This window comes from Aethalodelphis obliquidens, unplaced genomic scaffold, assembly GCF_003676395.1.
Source record: "Aethalodelphis obliquidens isolate GAN/ISIS:26980383/991018 unplaced genomic scaffold, ASM367639v1 scaffold3, whole genome shotgun sequence".
Lineage (NCBI taxonomy): Eukaryota > Metazoa > Chordata > Mammalia > Artiodactyla > Delphinidae > Aethalodelphis > Aethalodelphis obliquidens.
Genome location: NW_020837947.1, coordinates 38,372,006 through 38,393,978, shown reverse-complemented (window position 1 = coordinate 38,393,978; position 21,973 = coordinate 38,372,006). Strand labels below are relative to the sequence as shown.

Sequence of the window (21,973 nt, the reverse complement as noted above, 5' to 3'; positions counted from 1 at the left end):
GTGTCTGAAGAAAGATTCCAGCTGATAGTGCAGGGAGGGGGAACTCATGCTGAGTCTCGTTATCTCTTAGAGTTGAAGAAACAGAACTGACCATCTGGGGAGCCGGAGCACCTAGAAGTTGCAGGGCAGAGTCCCTGTGCATAGACATCTGCACAGAGAAAACTCCTGAAATCTCCAGGAGATCCCCTCATGTCTTCAGCTGGGTACAAATCAGTCTACTCATGTAAGGAAACAAGAACCACCTGCAGGAGTAGAATGACCAATCACCAAAGGTCACACGGAGCTGAGAGTATTTCATGTTCCTAAGCATGGGATTTTAGTCATAATTCAAGAGACATTCAGTAGACCCCAAAAGTTATTACTTCAGCAGTAGAGCACAGTAAGCCCTAGACTAATGGCTTCTCTTTAATCCTAACTCATAAAACTTAATGGAAAGCCTCAAAAGGATAAACTTTTTCCAAGTAACTTAACTATGGCCAAGAACAAAGTTCAAGAATACTAATAGGAATACAAAAATATCCATCACCCATCCAACAAGGCAAAACCATAATGTCTGACATCCAATTAAAAATTACCAGGCACGTACAGAAGCAGGGAAATATAGTGAAGAGAAAACGCAATCAATAGAAACAATCCAAAATTAACACAGGCAATGGAATTAGTATGTGATGACATTATAAAACTCATTGTAGTTATATCCCATATGCTTATGAAAGTAGAGGAAGGATTGAACATATTAATGTGGAAGACATGAAAAAGACTGAGATCATACTTATTGAGATGAAAAATCTAATATCTTGAGATGAAACAAACACTGTATAGAATTAACAAATTAAACACTACAGAGCAAAACAAATCAGTGAGCTTGAAGGCGTAGCAACAGAACTATTAAAACAAACAAACAGAGACATAAAGACCAAAAACAAATGAACATCAATGATATGTGGGACAACTTCAAGCAGCTTAAGCATATGAGTTAATTGGAATCCTCAAGAAGGGGTGAGCAGAAAAATTATTTGAAGTAATAAATGAAATGTTTCTAACCCAAGAAGTGCAATGGACCTGAAGTGCACAAAACATGAGAGAAACTCTACCAAAAACATCATAATAAAATTACTTAAAATCACTGGTAAAGGGCTTCCCTGGTGGCGCAGTGGTTAAGAATTCGCCTGCCAATGCAGGGCACACGGGTTCAAGCCCTGGTCCGAGAAGATCCCACATGCTGCGGAGCAACTACGCCCGTGCGCCACAACTACTGAAGCCCACGCGCCTAGAGCCCGTGCTCCGCAACAAGAGAAGCCACCGCAATTAGAAGCGGGCGCACCACAACGAAGAGTAGCCCACATTCGCCGCAACTAGAGAAAGCCCGCACGCAGCTATGAAGACCCAATGCATCCAATAATAAAATAAATTTTTAAAAATCACTGGTAAAGAGAAACTCTTAAAAACAGAATAAAAGACATATTTTATACATAGGATGAAACACAGCAACTCCTTTAAACTATGGGGAAAAAAATTCTGTCAACCCAGAATTCTATATCAAAATCTTCCTTTTTACTTAAGGAAAGAAATCTTCATTAAATAGATTGAAATCAGGAAAGCATGGGTCTTGTCTGGTAAATCTTTAACATGACTGATTGCAGTCACTCCTTCTTTCCAGAAGTTAAGGAGAGGGTCAGTGTGTTTAGAAAATCTACTCACTCCCCACAGGAGAACCTCAAATGGTTGGAAAAGAAGAAAAAGATGCAGAAAGGGGATAGGCTTTATTTATTTTAAAATTTTATCTGGCACTGCATCTAATAAGGAGAATCATGGCTAAGATGCATCTAATCCAAGATACCCAGTGAAATGTTAATGATAAAGATTATATTTCAACTCTTAAAATACTTTAAATTAAGGAATACATTTTTTTTATTGTGATCTGCCTTAGATTTATGGGCTAATGTTAATTTTTATAGCTTTTCTATCTCCTGTACAGTGTAAGGAAAATTACCAAAAAAAGTGTCCCAATTGGGTTAAGTTTAAGTTCTCAGTTCTCAAGGAAATTTTTAAGAGGCTAGCCTTCAAATCCAAATACCCCAGGAACATCTCAGAAGCTTCCTTTTTTAGAAGATTCCACCCACCCTAAATTCTTTCAGTGATGTTAAATTAGAGTTTTCCCCAAATCAAAAAAGACCCAACGTATAAGACAGCTTAGCATTCATTATATTTATCCATAGTTATTGAATAATTCAGGACCATAATAAATATCTACTATGAATAATATAATAGATATTATGAAAATTTTACTGGAGTTCTGATAAAATGTATATTTTCTAATATACTAAGAGACAATTTTAGAGACACCAAGATCCCCTATGTTAGAAGTTATGAGTTAATTTTTTAATTTTTATGATCATCTAATCTTAAATCATGCATCTCTGATTTTATGAATCTGTGCATGGAAGCAATTCATATAAAATATATTAAAATGTTTTCAACTATTTCTTATATATGTTGTTAAAAATAAAGCTTATTTGGGCAAATAAATTACCACATACTGGTGAATCACAAAGGTATCTTTGTTAACTTTTAGACTTCTGTAACATTTTATTCTTTTGCCAAGTGTTAAATTCATTATATTGAACAAAGGAGGGAGAATGGTTGACGTTTTTGTGTGTAATTATATAACTATGAGCAGAAAGGTGAGAATTTACTTATATATTCATGCAAAAATAGTTACTGAATGCTTACCCTGGACCAACCACCTGTCGATGCTGTACCATTGCTCAAGAGCTAGCAATTTTTAAAACTAATCATACATCATTCAGAATTGTCTCATTTATTGGAAGAAATCAGAAAGTACTATTATGGAATATAAGAGCTTCATGCTAAGAAACATACAGTATAATTAGGAGGAATTAATACACATGAAAAGGCTTTAAGGATGTGGCAAAAACTAAAGAGAATAATATTTTAATTTAAAATTGCTGTACTCCTCAAACACATGGAAGAAAGGCTGTAAAATTTAGATAGTAACTTGGCACATGTTTGAATGAATTGATCAGGGGTGGAAAAAAATTCATCAGTAGATCTCCATCAGTAGAATTTGTGAACAGGAGTTTGAAGAAATTAAGTGACACTGCTTAAGAGTGGAAGATAGTAAAAAACACATCCTCCTGCACCAGTTATGAATGTTGGAATGAGAAAGTCACAAGGAGTGGCAAGTGGATTAGCTTATCTGGAAAACAGGATTTTTACTGGAAAATGATAAGAACAGAAATGAGATAGAGATGGGTGGGTAAAGTGTTCTAAACGTTGGGCTGAGGAGTTTGAATTTCATAAGGAAGCAAATTCAGAAACTTAAGAGAATTTTAGAGCAGGGCAATCCTTTAGTCCTAACCTTCCCTTCAGAGAAAACTGCCTTTACCGAAATTTTACACCATCAGTGGCATTGCCACTTGGGATTAGAACCCAAGATTCTCAGTGTCCTTTTCATATACCCTGATACTCTGCAAAGGGATGCCCCATTGACCAGGAACAGGAGAGATGTGTGAGTACAATAATTTGGAATACTTTCTTAGGAAATTTCTACTTTAAATACTAAAAGGAAAGCAGTCTCTTCCTCTTCCTCTGCCTCTCACGCTACAGCCTCTGATCTCCTGAAAGCCAATTGTGCCCCATTCTTTTCAATGCCCAACCTCTCCCTCGGTGGATGTGGGTCTGTGGCATTATTTCTGTCACACGACAGGAGCAGGGTCAGCAGCGGGCAGCTCAGGCTCTACCCCCTTCTGTCATCTGCCAGTATATTACCCAAGCCTGATCTCAGGGCAACTTCCTTAGAGGTCACCCAAAGAGGGATGTTGCTCTTATGGGCTCCAAACTTCAGTGTAGCTGTGCTGCTGCCCCACTGCCACAATCTAGGATCTTCTCACTGGCAACGCTTAGAAAATAATGGATGGAATTTATGGTTCCTGTTCTGTCATGAGCAGAAGGGAGCAAGGCCCAATGAGTGTGATGCCTTTTAAGGAGAGCTCCATTTGGCTCCAGCTACTCAGCTAACTCTCAGAGCGCCTGCCAGCTGGAGGAGGAGAATCAAGTTAACAGCACAGTTAGCACAGTAACACAGTTTCAACATTTCTTCCTCTCCCCACCCCCACCCCGAGGGTTAAGATTGTCCTCTACAAGGCATGGCTTGGGAAGCTAGCTGGGTCTCTGCCACAGAGGCACAAGGTCACTCCTCCGGTCCTTCTAAAGCTCATATTTATGGAGAGGGATGAAATGCGGTCATCCCATAAGCTATCCTTTTGTATCAGGGAAGCACATGTGTCCTCTGGAATGGAGAGTGGCTGAAAAGAAGGAGTGGAGAATCTCATTTCCTCAATTCCCTATAACCAGACTTGGCACGATCCAAGGTACACGACTTCTCTCCCCAGTCTCATTTTGTGCCCAAGGACAGATAGCTACCTCTAGGGATAGAAAGTCTCTCTGGGCAGTGTTAATCTTCTAGATTTTGTATGTATTAAATTTCACAGCTGGAAAGCTTTAGAAACACTGGTACACTTCATATTATTATAACTACCTTGGTTTGCCAAACAGACCTGAAAAGTTATCAGATGCCAGTGTCATCCAGCCTGGCTCTTCCTGTGGCCTCAGCCAACCTCGCTCTAGTGGACTGAATGCTGGTCTCAGACCAGCATTCAAAAGGTATGCCCAAGTCCTAACCCCAGTACCTGTGAATGTAACCTTACTTGGAAAAGGGTCTCTGAAGATGTTATTAAGGTAAGGAGCTCCCGATGAGATCATCCTGGATTAACCTGGGTGGACCCTGATCCAAAAAGTGTCCTTGTTAGGAGAGGAGAATACAGACAGTAGGGAAGAAACACAGAGGATCTGTGAAGATGAAGGCAAAGATTGGAGTTACGTAGTCACAAACAAAGGAATACCAAAGATTACCTATAGCCACCAAAAGCTAAAGAGGCAAAATAGGATCCTCCCCTAAGGCCTTCAGAGGGGGCACTGCTCTGCCAACACCTTGATTCCGAACTTCTGGTTTCCAGAACGGTGAGAGAATAAAATTATGCTGGCTCAAATCACAAAATCTGTGGTAATTTGTTACAGCAAACCGTAGCAAACTAATACACTACACAGACCTGGAAGAGGCTGATGCGGACTGCTGACTGCCTCTCCCACCCAGGTCTCAGCTAGCCTGCCCTAAAGAGAGGGAACCTAGTTGTTATTGGAACCTTGCAGCCACACCCCTTCTCCCACCATTCTTGGTCTTTCCTCAAAACACAATCTCCTGCATTTAATCTCTCCCATAAGTTATTCCTCAGAAGGTTGGTGCTACTTCTTGCTTCACCTACACTCCCATTTCTCCACTTCTTCTAAACAGGACTGGCTACATAATTTGTGGGGACCAATGCAAAATGCACATGTGTGGTCACTTGTTTAAAAATTATTAAGAATTTCAAGGCAGGGACAGCAGAACATTAAGACAAGCACAGGGCTTTCTTAGAAGTAGAGCCCTGTCCTACTGCACAGATTGTAGTGCCATGAAGCTGGCCCTACGTCCTAAAATCCATCCTTTCTGACCTTGTGGAATCCTTGTTCAATATTGAAAAAATCCCTCCACCTTCATAACCTATTCACACAATGCTTCCTCCATTGTCTTGCTTTAGGTAAAAATCAGCTTTCTTCTGAGAATAGTTTCCTCTGGATCTCCCTCCAATGTAGACTGCTCATTATCTCACACCTGAGGACCATGAGAGCCAGCGCTGGCATCCTTGTAGCTCCCCAGTATTGCTTTTGAACCGTGCACCCCCTCTTACACCAGCCCTTGATCCATTTAGGCTCTTGTTCCCTGGATATGTACCTTCTGTCCCAATTCTGTACAGTCATCCACTCAGTTCCTGATCATTCCACCACAGTCATGAAAGCCTTCGGTGTCTGACTCATTCCTTCTCCACCCCATGGCATCACCATTGGTGGCTTCAATGTCCATGTGGATAGCCTCTCCAATACCTTAGTCTCCAATTGCTTGATCTTCATTCTAAGGAGAACAGCTAACCCCAGCCACAGCTCTTCCATAACCCTGCCATTATTCTGCTACTAAATCCTTCAAGAAAACTATCCCCCCTCCTGACTACAACTTATTTTTCCATCTCTCTTATTTGATTGAGATTTGTACTGCTTTGCCTGCTTTTTCTCTCCCCTTTTATGTCTTCACTTATTTTCCCATGTAGTCTTAAGTGAACCTCACAGCCCTGTCCTTCAACCATTCTCTTAAAAATAGCATCCAAGCTTTCTCCTTGCCTTTCCATCAAATCACTTGGCAAAATCCCCAAGTGGGATTAGTGAAACTTTCTGCATTTATAGTCATATATTTTACACAAATTCACAGCTGTGTGGAACTACTGCTATCACCAATTCCTGACTCAAAAGATTTTTTTTTTGTACTTATAGTCAGGTTTTTGCTACCATTCCCAACAGCAGCTACTACAAACCTTCAGGCTCTACCTGATTCCTTCATCTTCCTTACTTTCATAGTAGAAATGAGAAGCTATCAAAAATCTTCAATCTACTATAAATAGACAAAAGCAAACTAAAAGTAGTGTTTTCTTAAGTCATTATTTTGTCTTAACTGAAGAAAATGAGGTTCTATTTACTCATTTAAAAACTGCTTACTAAGCAGCTATTTTGTACAGGTACTATTCTAGCTACCGAAGATACAGCTTTCATGGAGCGAACATTCAAGTGGTTCAGATGATTTCAAATACGTAACTTTAAAGCGCATCAGCGAGGGCTAACAGTTTTATCAAACCTGTCCCAAAATACAGGTTTTACAAGACAAATTTTGTGAGTATAAGGAGTACAGTTTCAGAATTGTAAAAATCCAATCATTGCACTGTAACTCATAAATCCAAACATTTTAGCATCTCTAACACAGGCTCTCTAAAATAAATAGGCTTTAGAATAATTTGCCTTAAATAATAATAATATATTTTATTATACACTTGAAATTACACTCAAGATATAAATAACTCTCAATCTCTTTAATTACTATTTGTATGACCATACAAATAACCATGTTTTTATAAAACAAAGTGTACCAGTGTCGGCATTTAGAAAAATCATAAGTTTTACTAACAAGGTATAATTTAAAGAATGTCAACCTTAAAGGCAGGAAGACTTGAGCTCAGAAACTGACTTGAAGTCTTCCTAGCGATTTCACTTTATTCAAATTATTTAACCTTGCTGAGCCTCACTTTATTTATCTGAAAACAGAGGTGGTATTACCACATTGTGGGGGTAGGAATATTAAATAATTTAAAGAGCCTAAGGGTAGCACCACTGGCAGATACATTAAATAAAACATTTTTCTATATCACATAGCCTATGAAAACATTGGAAGTAGTCGGTAGGGAAATGGCAGGTGTTATAGACTTGGGTAGGAAGCCAGAGCACAGTATCTGTGAACATATTGGTGTTAAGCAGATTTTGGACACTAATAATGTCTTTCAGGAAACCAGAGGGGATCTCAGGACTTCAGTGAGGAGAAACCACCTTCTCAGGAAGCAGAGAAGAGCACCTTAATTTTAAGAACAGTATCATCATCTCTGTATTATGCTTTCTTAAAGACACAATGAGACCTTAATAGTAAGGACTTCATTTTTCTTAGTGAGAACCTTGAAGTGAAACTCGGTAGACGTTGATTTCTGCTTTTCTTTGTCCAAAAGTTGTCTACATTGCACATGACTTCTCAATCTGTTAAAATGATGCGTTAAAAAAACCACGAATACCCACATTCCGGGTGCAGATAGGAAAACCATGCACATTCTTACCTTCTCCAAGGAGCCACGAGTAAAGTGCAACCTTAGGACACTTGGAGCACAAACGGTCGGGGGCGCGCACAAATGGGTCAGAGTCTGCAGAGGAAGCCTCCGGGAGCAGGGAGGGACGCGAAATTCCCTCAGTCACATCAGGTAAATTCTTAGTAGAAACTTAATCCTCCCCGAGGGGAACTGAGAGTGGTAGGCGAGGAGGGCATGGGTTCTGTGATGATCTCTGATGATTAATTGTTAACGCGCACGCAGGAAAAAGAACGCTGCCCAGGGAGCCAAAAGACAAGAACCACCGTCGCGCCGGCCCCGAGAGCCCCTTGGCGGGAGTGGCTGCACAGAGAGCAAGACCCGGGTGGGGAGAGGGGGGAGGGGCCCCGCACGCTCGGGGGCGGGTCCCGGCAGCCGCTCTCTCCGCCCCCGGAGTAGCTGCCACTTCCTGGCTGCGCCCCAGCCCAGCAGCTCAGACGCGGTCGCACCCTCGTGGACGGTAGAGGCGGCAGCGAACTAGAGCCCGCGTCGCAGTTCGCGGCCACGTAGAGGCCGGGCGAGCCCGGGCACCGGGACCCAGCCCAGGCTCGGCGAGCAGCTCTGCGCGCGGCTGGTACGTACGTGGTGAAGGGGAGTCGGGAGTGGTGGGGGTCTCTGGAGCGAAGATGGAGGGAAAGGACTTGGGCAGTCAGGGGAGACTGAGAGAGCGAAGATGTGGTTATAGCAACTTTCCTATTTTCCGGCCAGTCCGCACGAGCATGGGGGGAATTCAAAGTGGACGCCTCTTTGGCCAGAGCGACCACATCATTTAACATGCAGAGGTACTTGCGGAGTGGAAGGGGACGCTCAGGCCAACAGGCGTAACCAGGGAGGTATGGTCACCTCTTTTTGCCCACTCTGCCCTGAAGCTGGACATTGGTGATATCCTCTCATAAGTTGCTGAGCCTTCGCCTCTCGCACGGGCAATGCCACGTCGTTTCCATGGGCTGCGCGTTCCCAGCCCCAGGCAGCCGCTCGCGGCCGCCAGGTCAGCAGAGACCAGTGTTCTCGCCGGCTCTGCCCGCGTCGAGCTGTGTGGCTTTAGTCCAGTCACCTTATCTCACCAGCCTCCATCCATTATTTGATAAAACATGGGAATGATTAGATCGGGTCAAATCAAGAGTTCTCTGCAACTACTGGGTTTTCACTGAGCCTAGGACACCGGCCGGCAGCCAGGGAGGGACGGGAGTGCAGTGTGGTCGCAGGGGCTCAGGAGATGGAGGGCGTGGGTCCTGACTGCTGATGCCATAGCAACTCGTTGCCTTCAGGGGGAGATGACCCCAATTTACCAGCTGTCCTGACTGGCAGCCCCTGACGAGTGAGGCTGAGATGAACGGGCCAGTTTCATCTTCGTAGAGCTCATCCCAGGGAACACATAAGAACACGGTTTCTTTGGAAGAGCGCTTGGTACAAGTGGGGCACACAGGAAACACTAAGAAAACAGAAACCAAAAAAAAACGGCAGGTGAAATTATTAGAGTCTGTGCAGGACTGTAAAATGGAGATTCGATGCCGATGACCACTTAAACATTCAACTAGAAAAACTAAATACTAAAACACTCATATTAATGGTTTGGATACTGAAAAAGTATGGATTAGAACTACTGTTGAGTATTGCATTTCTCTTGGTGTACATGTAGATTCAAAATCCATCTGTCCACTTTATCTCTTCACAAGATGCCTTTCTTCTTACTGACATTGCTACACATAAAAAAATTCCTTCTGGGATTTAATATTCAGAAAGCTCAGAATTTGGATTGTTAAAATGAGATCTGATGGCCATAAATCTCACAGGAAGTGCTGTAATGGCGTAGGTTCTGGATCAAGGTTAGTTAGACCAGCAATTTGAAAACCTTGTTTTCCTGTTAGTATGTCAGGTGCTGGTCAATAACCCTCTGCTGACACTATGTTAAGGGAGTTCATTTTCTAAAACAGTGTTTTGGAAGATCAAATGATTTAATTTTGAAGCAAAGTATATATTGGAAAAAAGTTTGCAAAAAGTTTTTAGGAATTGACTTTTTAGTTTTATCCTTACCACAACTTTCTTCAACAAAATATCAAAGACTAATGGAATACCGTATGCAGGATATTTAAAATTGTGTCAGATTTCATTCTTAAAGAATTTTCTCTCCTCTTTAGTCAATTTTAAACTAGAAGTTTAAATTTTTAGAAATTTACCCCTTTCAATGATTCTTAAAGAAATTTTGCCAAGTTGTAAAAACATCACCATAATTCAGTTTTAGAACATTTTCATCACCCCAATAAGATCCCTCATGCCCATTTATAATTACTCTCTGCTCAGCTTCAGGCAACCACTATAATCTTCTTTCAGTATCTATAGATTTGCCTTCTCTGGACATTTTATATAAATGAAATCATAAAATGTGGGATCTTTTGTTTATAGCTTTTTTCACTTAACATACTGTTTTTGAGATTCATCTATATTGTAGCGTGTATCAGTATTTCATTCCTCTTTATTGTTGAAGTTTTCCATTGTATGGATATACCACATTTTGTCTATCCATTCGCCAGTGGGTGGACATTTGGGTTGTTTTCAGCTTGAGGCTATTGTGAATCGTGATGCTAAGAACATTCACATGCAAGTCTTTGTGAGTACATGTTTTCATTTCTCTTGGATAGATATTTAGCAGTGCAATTGCTGGGTTGTATGATAAACGTATGTCTAACTTTTTAAGAGCAGTATAGAGTGAATTTTATGTAGAAGTTACGTATTTACAAAATGTAGAAAATTCTGGAGAAATAAATATTTCTTACTAGATCATATATGATTTGATATATGCATAGAGAGATGGTTGGACAGGAAACACTTTGCTTCCTTTCAAATTTAGAGCTCAGATATAGCAAACAAATTTGCAAAAAAGTGTAACATTTCTCAGAAATAAAATATTTCTAAAGACAGGTTTTTTTGGAGCAGTTTTAGATTCACAGCAAAATTGAAAGGAAGGTACAGATTTCTCAAATACCCCCTACCCCTACACACGCATAGCCTCCCTCACTCACCAGGCTGGTATGTTTGCTACAATAGATGAACCTACATTGACAAATCATAATCACCCAAAGTCCGTAGTTTATCTTAGGGTTCACTCTTGTTGTACATTATATGGCTTTGGACAAACACATACTGACATGTATTCATCTATCATAGGGAGTATTTTCACTGCCCTAAAAATCCTCTGTTCTCTGCCTATTCATCCCTTCCCCCAGTATCTTTTTTTTTTAATGCTAAATGAGAGTAAATCAGGCTTAATTAAGACTAAATTTCCTGCAGTCTCCATTGAGAATGGGAAATAAAGCAATTTGAAAATCGTATTTTGGGATGTTGATGAGACTCAGACCTGAATGGCTTGATAGTAAATTCAGTGGTTTTCCATTCCTTCAACACAAGATTTTAATTGAGTTAGAAAAAAAAATCCTTTCTGAATATCAGAAAAACCCTATAAATCCTATGATAAAATAAGCATCCGTAATTATGATGCCACATAATTCTTCTAAGTACTAATTAAACATATTTTATTAGATATAGAGATCTAAGGCCCAAGTTTAAGTGATTGACATGTGCAAAAATCATGTATTAGGGATAAATCCAGGGCTCCTATCTTACTGTTTTAAAGCTTCTGTGGTTAGTACATGCTCTCTGAATCCTGTTGGTCTTAGTAATTTTTATATTAATAGGATCAATGTACTTTTTATACGTCATTATCAGTTAGTGACATTACATAAAGAGAATACTTGAACATACCCAGAAAACCAAAGTGGTTATTATTATTTTTCTTTTTATTGGAAGTACAATTGACTTTGAGAAATCAAATAGGTAGTCTACTTTATACTCAAGTGGGATATATTTTTCATTCATGCTCTCAAAGGCAAATAGCAGTTTTATGCATCTGTCCAGGTATAAAGCATGCTACGGACTTTATAAATCAGAGTAGATATATGTTCTCCAATAACGCCTATTCTTAAAATGTGATGGTGTCCAAGAGTTGGGTGCTTGGTTGGAAAAGAAGTTCAGAGCTGTCTATATAAGAATAAAGCAATTCACATTTGTACATGTTCCTGAATAGGAGGAAGGAATCTCACCTAGGATCCTGGATCAGTTAAAATAGGATTTCTCAGACTGGAAAGTGGGCCAAGGGAATAGAAATACTTTAAGACTGTGTAGTCTGGAGCCAACACAGCCTGAACACTTGTTTGGGGGAGCAACAGCAGAAGCGTTTATAGACAATATAAATGGAGCTAAATGCCTTCCTCTATCTCCTGGATTCCGCCTCCTCATAGCCCCTATTTCCTGCTAAGCCCTAAAATCTACTGTGCTGATGAAAAAGAATCCCCTTTGGGAGTGTGGAAATAAGCATGGTTAACTGTAAGTTTTCACTTTTTGGGTGAAGGAAAGGAAGAAACTGAGGTTCAGTGTGATAGTTTCAGGAATAAATTCGTGGAAGACAGGAAGGAGTTACGCTGTCTTCCCAAACATGCTTATATCAAATGACTATGAAGTGATTTATTTCTACACTAATCTTTATGGGCTGGGTTAATACGTCTCAGAAGAAAACACTGTTCTTAAAATCAGTGTGTATGTGTGTGTGTGTGTGTGTGTGTGTGTGTGTGTGTGTGTGTGTGTGTGTAAACAAGGATGGCTTATAACTCATGCAGTTACATTCGTTTATTATTTTTGTTTATTTAAAAAATGAGAATAAGTACTTCTATCATGGGGCTTCTGGAGCCAGGTATAATATTAAATCTCAAAACACTGAAATAAGCCCCTCTTGTCTGTCTTTCCCAAATCTAATAAAATCTATAAAAAGCTAGATTATAGATATAATGGATTTTGTTGCATTCTGAAGGTTTGTAAAGAATCTATCAAGTCAGGAGAAGATGTTACAAAGGACAGGGCTTGCACACAAACCACTCTGCCTCTCAGTTTCTGTATCCCTGAAGAAGGATGTCTATCATAATTATGCGCATTGCAGTAAAGCAGCAGAACTTTTCACGGTAGTGAAAAATTAGAAAAACAAACCAAAAAAAGCAACTGTACATCTTTCTAACATGCCATGAAGCTGTATGTATATATCTATATATACTCTTGTAGCTTGGAGAAGATTGGATTTGAGGAGTACTGGACAGACTGTTGTAGCCCAAGCAAGAGGTGCTAGAGAGTGATTCAGGGATTAGGGATAAACAGGAGTAGCAGAGTCTAGAAATATTAGGAGTGGAAAATGATCAGGCTTGATGATAACTGGGATATGAATTTAAAGGGAGGTGGGAATGAAGGGTGGTTCTCAGCTTCTTGGCTTGAGGTTGAGGACCAGCACTATATACAAAGGTGGCAATAGAAGAATGAAGGCAGATTTGGTGGGTTTACTGGGTCGGATAATGTCTCCCTAAAATTCATGTACTTCCTGGAACCTCAGAATGAGCCCTTATTTAGAAATAGGGTCATTGCAGTTGTAGTTGGTTAATATGAGGTCATACTGGAGTAGGGTGGGCCCTTAACCCAGTAGTATGACTGGTGTCCTTATAAGGAGACACAGAGACGGAGACTCATAGAGGGAAGGCAAGCCTGTGACAGTGGAAGTAGAGATTGGAGTTATGCAGATGTAAGGGATTCCAAGACTTGCCAGCCACCACCAGAAGCTAGGAGAGAGGCATGGAACAGATTCTCCTGAGTTCCCAAGAAGAAACCTGATACCTGGATTTTGGATTGCTAGCCGCTTGAAATGTGCCCATCTTCAGTATCAGTTGTAAAGATAAGCAGTGTGATAAAATAAGCAGTGTGATAACTTGGGCAGTGCATCCACGGTCCCTCTGCCACCAACCCAGCCATAGATATAAATGAGGTCATTTCAGGTTTTCCATTCATTTTGCACCATATGGGTTTGACAGTATGGGTATGGGACCAGTCTGCAACATGGGGGGCATAGTTTGTATTCGTTTGCCTCAGGGAGGAGTGGGAGAACGTTTTCGGGGGAAGTGGGGAATACTTTCTTCACAGGGTACATCTGGGTCAGCTCCCTGAGATGTTTGTGGATTTTTGCCAAAGGATATTAAGCTTCAAGTAAAACCCTGCATAGGTTGTTCCAACTCTGAGAAGTCCATGTTTGGGTTCTAGGTTTGAATGCTTTGAAAGGAAATATAAACTTTTCAGGTGTAACTGCAAAATGGGAGGAAACAAAGCATTTTTTTTTACTCATAGATGCTTATTTTTACCAACTCTTTCAAAAAGTATCTTAATTTACCTAATTTGTTGAAAAATTTCATATTACCTGTCAATAATTATTATTGGTCCTAATAGCAAATTGGTTCAGTTCTTCACTTTGTGGGTTTTGTCTCAATGTAATCCACTTAAAATATGGATTAATGAAATATGATTTTGACTAAGGACAGCAGTTTCAGTTATATCTAAGGACATCTCAAATTATCTTATAAAAGGATTGTTAAAAGTTTACTTTATTAGTTAGCTTCTTTCCTGCAGATATTTTTTATCATAAAACCATCACACTATTAAGAACACTGAAAGATTTTAAAATTCCAATTCTAATATTCAAACATAATTGCTTCAGTATTGAGTATCTTCCAGTCTTTGTCCATTTGTAAGAATGTTTTTATATTAATGTAATAATGGTATACAGTTTGTAAATTATTTTTTTCTTCTTAAAATTATTATTACCAGAATACAAGTGAATAGGAAGAGCAAATTTTAAAAAATAACGTTTTTCTTATTATTCAAAGTGACCCATGAAATAGTTTTTGGCTAGATAAAATTTCAGCTCTTAAGGGTATGAAACAGAATTTTCCAGTTAGTCCACATTTTAATTTTGCTGCACCCTGTGGCAATCATCAGTTTAACACAGAAATAAGAAAAGGAAAACAAATCATTAAAATGCATTGCTTTAAATGTTGGCAATGTTCAAATGTAGAATTCAGTTTTTCCAAGGACAATATATGCTTACTATTATAAATTATTCACCAAGAATCACAGATGTGAAAATATAATCAGGTGATTTTTTTCTTTCAGTCTCATCCTTTTGTCAGCTCCCTATTATTACATTATAATGGGTTATTCCACATGTAATTTTTCTGAGCAGGTAATGTTTGCCACTTAAAATACCACTAAGTTTTAAACTTTAAAGTTTTGAAATAGTGTTTCTGAGACCATACACATTGCAGTGAAAATCAGAAATATTCAGAATTGTATTAAGAGGAAAATAATGTCCACCTAAATTCCACCATTAGTTATAAAATTCTTTGCATATATGTAGATTTTAAAAAGAAAAGTGGTATATCATATTCCCTTAATATTTCATCTTACTATATCTTGTCAAGGTGCTAAATCATATTTTTAATGGCTACATAGTGTTCTATTAAAATTTTAACTAACCCCTATTGGCAAATATGCAGAATGTTCCCAAATTTGGTTGTATAAACAGTACTATAGTAGACAACTCTGTTTGTGATCTTTATACACTGTACATGGCTGTTTTATTAATCTCTTTGAATAGACTTCTAGACATGGACTTGCTAGGTCAGTGGATATTCACTTGTTAACCATTTTTGACACATTTTGCAAAATTTCTTTCCAGGAAGCCTGCAGCAATTTATACTCAAAATTTTTACCAACATACTAATACTGTTTAAAAATTTTAAATTTAGAAATCAGTAGGAAAAGATACCTCATATTTGTATTTCTTTGATTGCTAATGAGGCCGAATATTTTTAGTTAGTCAGTATGTTTATTGGATATTTTGGATTTAGTTTTACGAATTGCTTTTTAGTATTCTTTGCCTGTTTTTAATCCTTTTTTGTTTGTTTCAAGAGCTTTTTATTCATTAGGATGTTAACTCTTTGTATGTCTGTTATGTTGCAATGTTTTAATCAGTTTCGTTTGTTTGCCATTAACTATTTTAGGGAGCATTGCTTTGTAAAATCCTTAAATTTTGTGGATGTGAAAGCTGTCAATTTCTTCTCGCATAGTTTCTGAGAAGGACTTTCCCCTTTAAACATATTCATCTATGTTTTTAATAGTACTGTTGATGTCTTTTTTAATTTAAAGTTTTAATCCTTTAGAAGTTATTTTAGTAGGGGATGAAGTAGGTAATCTAATTTTATTATTAACATTTTTTAATCACTAGTCTTGTCTCAAATTCGTTTGTTCTGTCATTGATTCCTTCCCCACTGATTTGAAATAGCATCCCATGCCCCTGCACCTCCTTGGAGCCCACCTCGTTATAACTGGCCCTATCATCCTGAAGTCCCACAGAACTCCCTCTCACATGCCTTCCTGGCCACCATTCCTACACATGACTGCAGGCTCTTCAATTGCCTCCCTAAACTTCCTTGACCCACGTTTGTCACTCACCACCTCATCCCAGGAGGAAAAGGAATTCCACATCCCACATCATAGCTGCTAGCTCTTTCTAAATTCCCATGTTACCAGTTTTGGAACATGTAATTGTATTAGCCTTGAAAAACAGTTAATTTTCTAATGCTTCAAATCTCTGTTTTTATCGTTTGTCTGCTCATTTCTCCTCTCTGCCTTGAAACTTTGTTATGCTTTGTGCTGCCTCTCCCTGACCTAATCTCTGCTTTTTATTCTTCCTTCAAAACCATTCTGTCATGCCCTCTGGAACACCTGCTCAGTCCCAGTAAACTCCTCTTAACCTCCACTTTTTTCTCTAGCCCTGAATCTTGACTCTCCCAGGGGTATCCCACTTCCCCGTGAGTCCTTCCTGTTGGAGACTGCTGATTACTCCATAGGTCATGAATCTCAGGGTAGGGAGGTGGGACACATGCCCTCCATACACCCTCCCACCTGTAGACCATTGTTTCTCTACACTCTTATACTCATTCCTGTTCCTTTGAGCCATCTGGCTATGCTATCAACTACCTTTGTTCATTCCTGTGATCTACTCACCACCTGAACAAACCCCTCCTTCAATGAACACTCCAGCAACAGTGTACAGTCATCTTCTCCCACCTGTCTCCTGTCCTCAATCTGGGTGGCTTCATGTCTACACCCAACACCACAGCCTCTCAGTTTGTGACCTCCACAGTTTCAAGCGGTAGTCTTCTCTTTTACTTCCTTTCACCCAGCCCCTTCTGTAGTCACAACCTGGATTTATCATATGAAATTGTTCCTTCCTAAAATCTCAAATTCTGAAACTCTCTGGGCATAGCATCCTATATTTGTTTTTTTTTTTTTTTACACCAATCCAAAGATTCACACCTACACTTGTCCTTTGGCTTCATTGGGATGGCCGATTCTTTGATCCATCTATTTTTTACTCTCCATGCTCTGATTGCTTGGAGTAAGATGTTTCTCAGTGGATTGCACGTTTCCAATTAGTACAAGTCAGTGGAGAATCTAAGAATTCTGTGTGCTTACCACACTCTCCCCTACAAGTACAGCAACCTCAGAGCCTCACCACCACCTGCCTTGAGTCCTCTGTGACCTAATGACCCCTTATCTTCTGTTTATGCAAATCACTGCAAGAATCTCTGTGCTCCCAAATAGCATGGCAACTATCCTGGTTTTTCTGGGACTGAGAGGTTTCCCAGGATGATATGTGGAGTAAGTCCTTGACTAAAAGACTCCACACTTTTGAAATTCCTTATTTTCTTTTTTTACATATTACCTGTCTTCATCATCACTTTCAAACCGCAAGCTGCTACTTCATCTGATGTATGTAATAGCTCTTACTGTTCACTCTCTTTATGACCTTTTGAATCTGTTGTGGGTTGAGAAAGTCAGATACCTGAGTGCATTAGTTAGGAATGTTACAGTTGCTCATGACAGCAAATCCACTTCAAATTGGCTTAAGGAGAATGGGAGAATTTATCAGATTTATGTAACCCAGCTTCCAGTCACGGCTTGATCTAGAGCTCACATTATTTTGTAAGGACCCTATTCCCTTCTACTTCTTGGCTCTACTCTCTTTCAACTTGGCTTCATTCTCAAGCTCTGCTTGGTGACAAAATTGCTATCAACAGCTCCAGGCCTAACTCCTCAAGTTTAAATTCAAAGAGAAAAAAGTGTCTTCACTTAGTAGCTTTGGCACCAGCCCTAAGGTGGACTAACTTGCACCACAAACCCAGTCTTTAAGCATTTGCTGGGTTGGAAAAACGTAATAATAAGCCTGTTGAGGCAGGTTTGTGTCACGTATCACTTCTGAGCCACTGTGGCTCAGGGCACTTAGAGCTTGGATATGTCAGGTCTGAGTCTCAACTTCATTCTCGGAAACAACGAATCACATGCAGTGACTATAGGAGGAAAGGCTTCTCAAGGGGAAATGGATGTTGGGCAGGCAAAATTTTTACTATCCTCTAAATTGGTGACAAGAGGTTAAAAACAAACCAGAGGCATAAACAGGCTCTGATTAAATCTGTAGGACTGGCTTATAAGTAAAGACCGTGAATATTATTAGTGTATAGGTTTTACGACATAGGTTTTATGACATTTATTTTGACTGAACAACATTTGTTAATATCCTGACTCTTGACTGTTGTCTTTGTAGTTAAGTTGCAAAATAAGGAAGATTTGTATAAATAAATTTTGTGTATTATAATCCTCTTTAATCATCATTAATGAGTTTTATTTTAAATTCTACCTGTACAAATAATAATTTGAAGATTATTAATATATAAGAAAGAAGAGAATATTTCTCTCTTACATAACTATTTTTGCAGCTAATATTTATGAAAACGTATCGACACATGATTTGGATGATAATAGTAGAGAAAAATAACTAAGCTAGAAATTAGAAAGCTTTGTTGTAAGGCCAACTCAGCTTTTAATTAGTCATGTGACCCTGAAGAAGTCTCTTAATCTCTTGAGATTTCAGTTTTTGTCAACATGATTACACCAATATGAATGGTGCGATTTCAGTTCATCATGAGATCAATACAGTGAAAAAAATACCTGTATTATTCTAAACAGAGCCTATAATTCCATATTTTAGTGCTATATGTACCCATTGATATTCAGGTTCTTTTCTGTGGTTGGTTATAGATATTCCTTACTTAAGTTTTTAATGAATTTTGGAACTCAGTACATGCATCTCTGAGATGAATAGTTAACTAAATTCAAATAAACATCTATTAAAAAGCACCCTCCTGGATTCAGCTACTGTGTTTAGTGATATGTTGCAAAGTGGAATGAGACTCCATCTTTTTTTAAGAAGTTTAGGATTCTATCTGTTTGGGGGAGGTAAGAGAAAATAATATACATACCTTTCCTGCGAGGCAGACTGTAATAGGTACTGCGACAGAACTAAAAAAAAGCTGTGGGGTTTCAAAGAAGAAGAAGATAAATTTTGAAATTAATCAGAAAGACTTTAAAGGCAGTGTAGTAATTGGGATGGTCCTTGAAGGACTGATAAAATTTCAATGAGTCGACGAAGCATTCCTGATTGAGAGGACAGCATGAATAAAGGTACAAATACAGAAAAGAGTGAGACAGAGCTTTGTAGAATTTTAGGGGCTGGGTGGAAAGATACATTGAGGCTGTAGTGAAGAACCTTAAGTGCTGGGATGAAAACTTTGGACTTAATTTGTAGCTAATTTTTTTTTTTTTTTTTTTTTTTGCGGTACTCGGGCCTCTCACTGCTGTGGCCTCTCCCGTTGCAGAGCACAGGCTCCGGACGCTCAGGCTCAGTGGCCTTGGCTCACGGGCCTAGCCGCTCTGCGGCATGTGGGATCTTCCCGGACCAGGGCACGAACCCATGTCCCCTGCATTGGCAGGTGGACTCTCAACCACTGCGCCACCAGGGAAGCCCCGGTAGCTAATTTTTATCCTTGAAAGTAGTAGAGAGTCATATAATCTATGACTCTATGAATAAAAATTTATTTTGACAGGTTGTTTATATGTAGGTAAATACAAGAGTTGTATACATTTTAAAAAAGAAACCAGTTAGAGAAGAAATGGTTATTAGCAGAATCTGTTAAAACAATACTAGAATTTTGGTTTATGGCCAATTCAATATAATGGCAAGTGGTTGTCCAACATAGGTAGCATATTTTTAAGTTGTATCAATAGCAGTATCTTATCCAGAGCAAAGGAAGTGACGGCCCAACTCTGTTCTTCCGTGGCCAAATTGTTCGGGATATTTTACTTCTACAAATAAATACACACACACGAACATTGATCAGGATGGTCTGTTATTGCAGAAGTGATGGAAGGAATAGTTGTAAAATGGAGATATTTCACTAGGAGAAATGAACACCTGGGAAAGTGGGCATGGAAATGTAGTATAACATGATGTATAAAGAAAGAGAAAAACAAGCACAAGCTTTGGAGTTAGAGCTCAGCTCTGCTCCTAATGAGCTGTGCTATTTTGGGAAAGTCGCTTATCCTTTTGTAAACTGTTTCCTTTCCCACTCTCCTTCCCCTTAACCCCTCCCCCTTTCTCCTCCTCTTCATCTACTTCTTTTTTGTAGAATAAAGATGATACTATTTACCTGCAGTTTTATTTTTTGATTAATGATTGTCAAGTACCCAGCACGTTTCCTGGCATCCAGTACGCCTCCATTACTTGTGACTATTATGTTTATTTGAAGGCCGGTCTTACATATATAGGAGTTTAGACTGGTCCTGTGGGGTACCTGCAGAAAGATTTAGGACTGTTGGAGAGAGAAATGTTTTTGCTTCAAAATAAAAAAGATGTTATAAAGGTTAAGTTCCAATAAAAAAAGTAATGGTATGTCTGAGTATGGTAGCACTTTTTGAGTTCAGTGGTCGTGGTATGCTAGAGCCAAGGTGATGTATATTTTTTACATGAAAGTAATCTTTTCCTCAACATCTAGGAGGGAATCCCCTAGAGTAGGGCTTTTCACGCTTTTCCACCAAAGAACTCCCAGAAATCTAGAGGCATAACTCACAGTGCTCCATAGAAAAGTACAAAGTTTCTTTGACATTTCATATTCATCTTACATATTTGTATACATTATGCACTCTATAATGTGTTCATTTTGTTTTAGTATAAAAACATGCTTTAAATATATACTGTCAATAAGACTCCTTTGATAAACAAAATTTATCATGTGGTTGTGAGTACATTCTGGTATTTCCAAGGGTGCAGGTTTCCTAGTTTTGATGAAGCACAGACTTAGGGGTATTTAGAACCACAAGCTTGTAATAGACTAGGAATTCCCTCTCAGCTTAACACAGATAAGCTAAAAATTTAGACATCCGTTGATTAGAGTTTGGATTGCATGGATTATTTTAGACAATCACATTACTGCTAATATCAAAAATTTGGCAGTATCTTAGATAAACACATATGTGAACCTAAGAAGTTGTAGAAAAAGCATAAGAGCATTGTTATATTTGAAAATGGAGGCCTATATCTTTAGCTACTGAAGTGGTGAAGTAAGAGGTTGAGTGGCTTCATGCTGTTACTCTTGGCTGCTGCATTTGTGGGCTTTTGTGTGTTGTTTGCTCATGTTCCTTTTTTTTTTTTTAAATTAGTGCTTTGCAGGAGACAGATGTTGAGTAAGTGCTGTTTTGTGAAGTATTTCTTAGGAGGTTTTTAAAATTAGAATAGCTTTTTCTTGCTTTCTATTTAGCTCTAAAATTTTTGGTTTCTTTTCTACTCTCTTCCCTACTTTACTTGCACCAAGATTCCTGCAAAAACTGCTTTAAGAGTTGCTAATCTGAATGGGAAATTATCTTCCCTGAGACCAGCTCCAGACCACCTTTTAGTGATTTGGTTACCTGACCATGTAGCTCCCTTGAATTTCATGTTATTATGATTATAATAAAGGGGACACAGGGGCTTCCCTGGTGGCGCAGTGGTTGAGGGTCCGCCTGCCGATGCAGGGGACACGGGTTCATGCCCCGGTCTGGGAAGATCCCACATGCCGCGGAGCGGCTGGGCCCGTGAGCCATGCCCGCTCAGCCTGCGCATCTGGAGCCTGTGCTCCGCAACGGGAGGGGCCACAAAAGTGAGAGGCCCGCGTACCGCAAAAAAAAAAGGGACACAGGAAATCTGATTATTTTAGCCATATTACTGGATGGATTGGATCACTGCAGAGGTATCTACTTATTTGCTCTCAATGAGTCATCATAATTTAGGAAGAGGACCAGCCCAGAAGTCAGGAGATTAAGTTTTT

General features: G+C 39.2%; 1 protein-coding gene across 5 annotated transcripts in view; it reads left to right on the top strand.

Moving 5' to 3' along the window:
- Nucleotides 1-8,301: 8,301 nt before the first annotated feature.
- PKIB (cAMP-dependent protein kinase inhibitor beta) overlaps nt 8,302-21,973 on the top strand; it is a 102,397-nt gene continuing 88,725 nt past the window's right edge. For all 5 annotated transcript variants that reach the window (XM_027087387.1, XM_027087366.1, XM_027087359.1 and 2 more), the window contains exon 1: nt 8,302-8,424. The gene's annotated coding sequence lies outside the window, so the exon portion shown is untranslated. The remainder of the gene's footprint in view (nt 8,425-21,973) is intronic.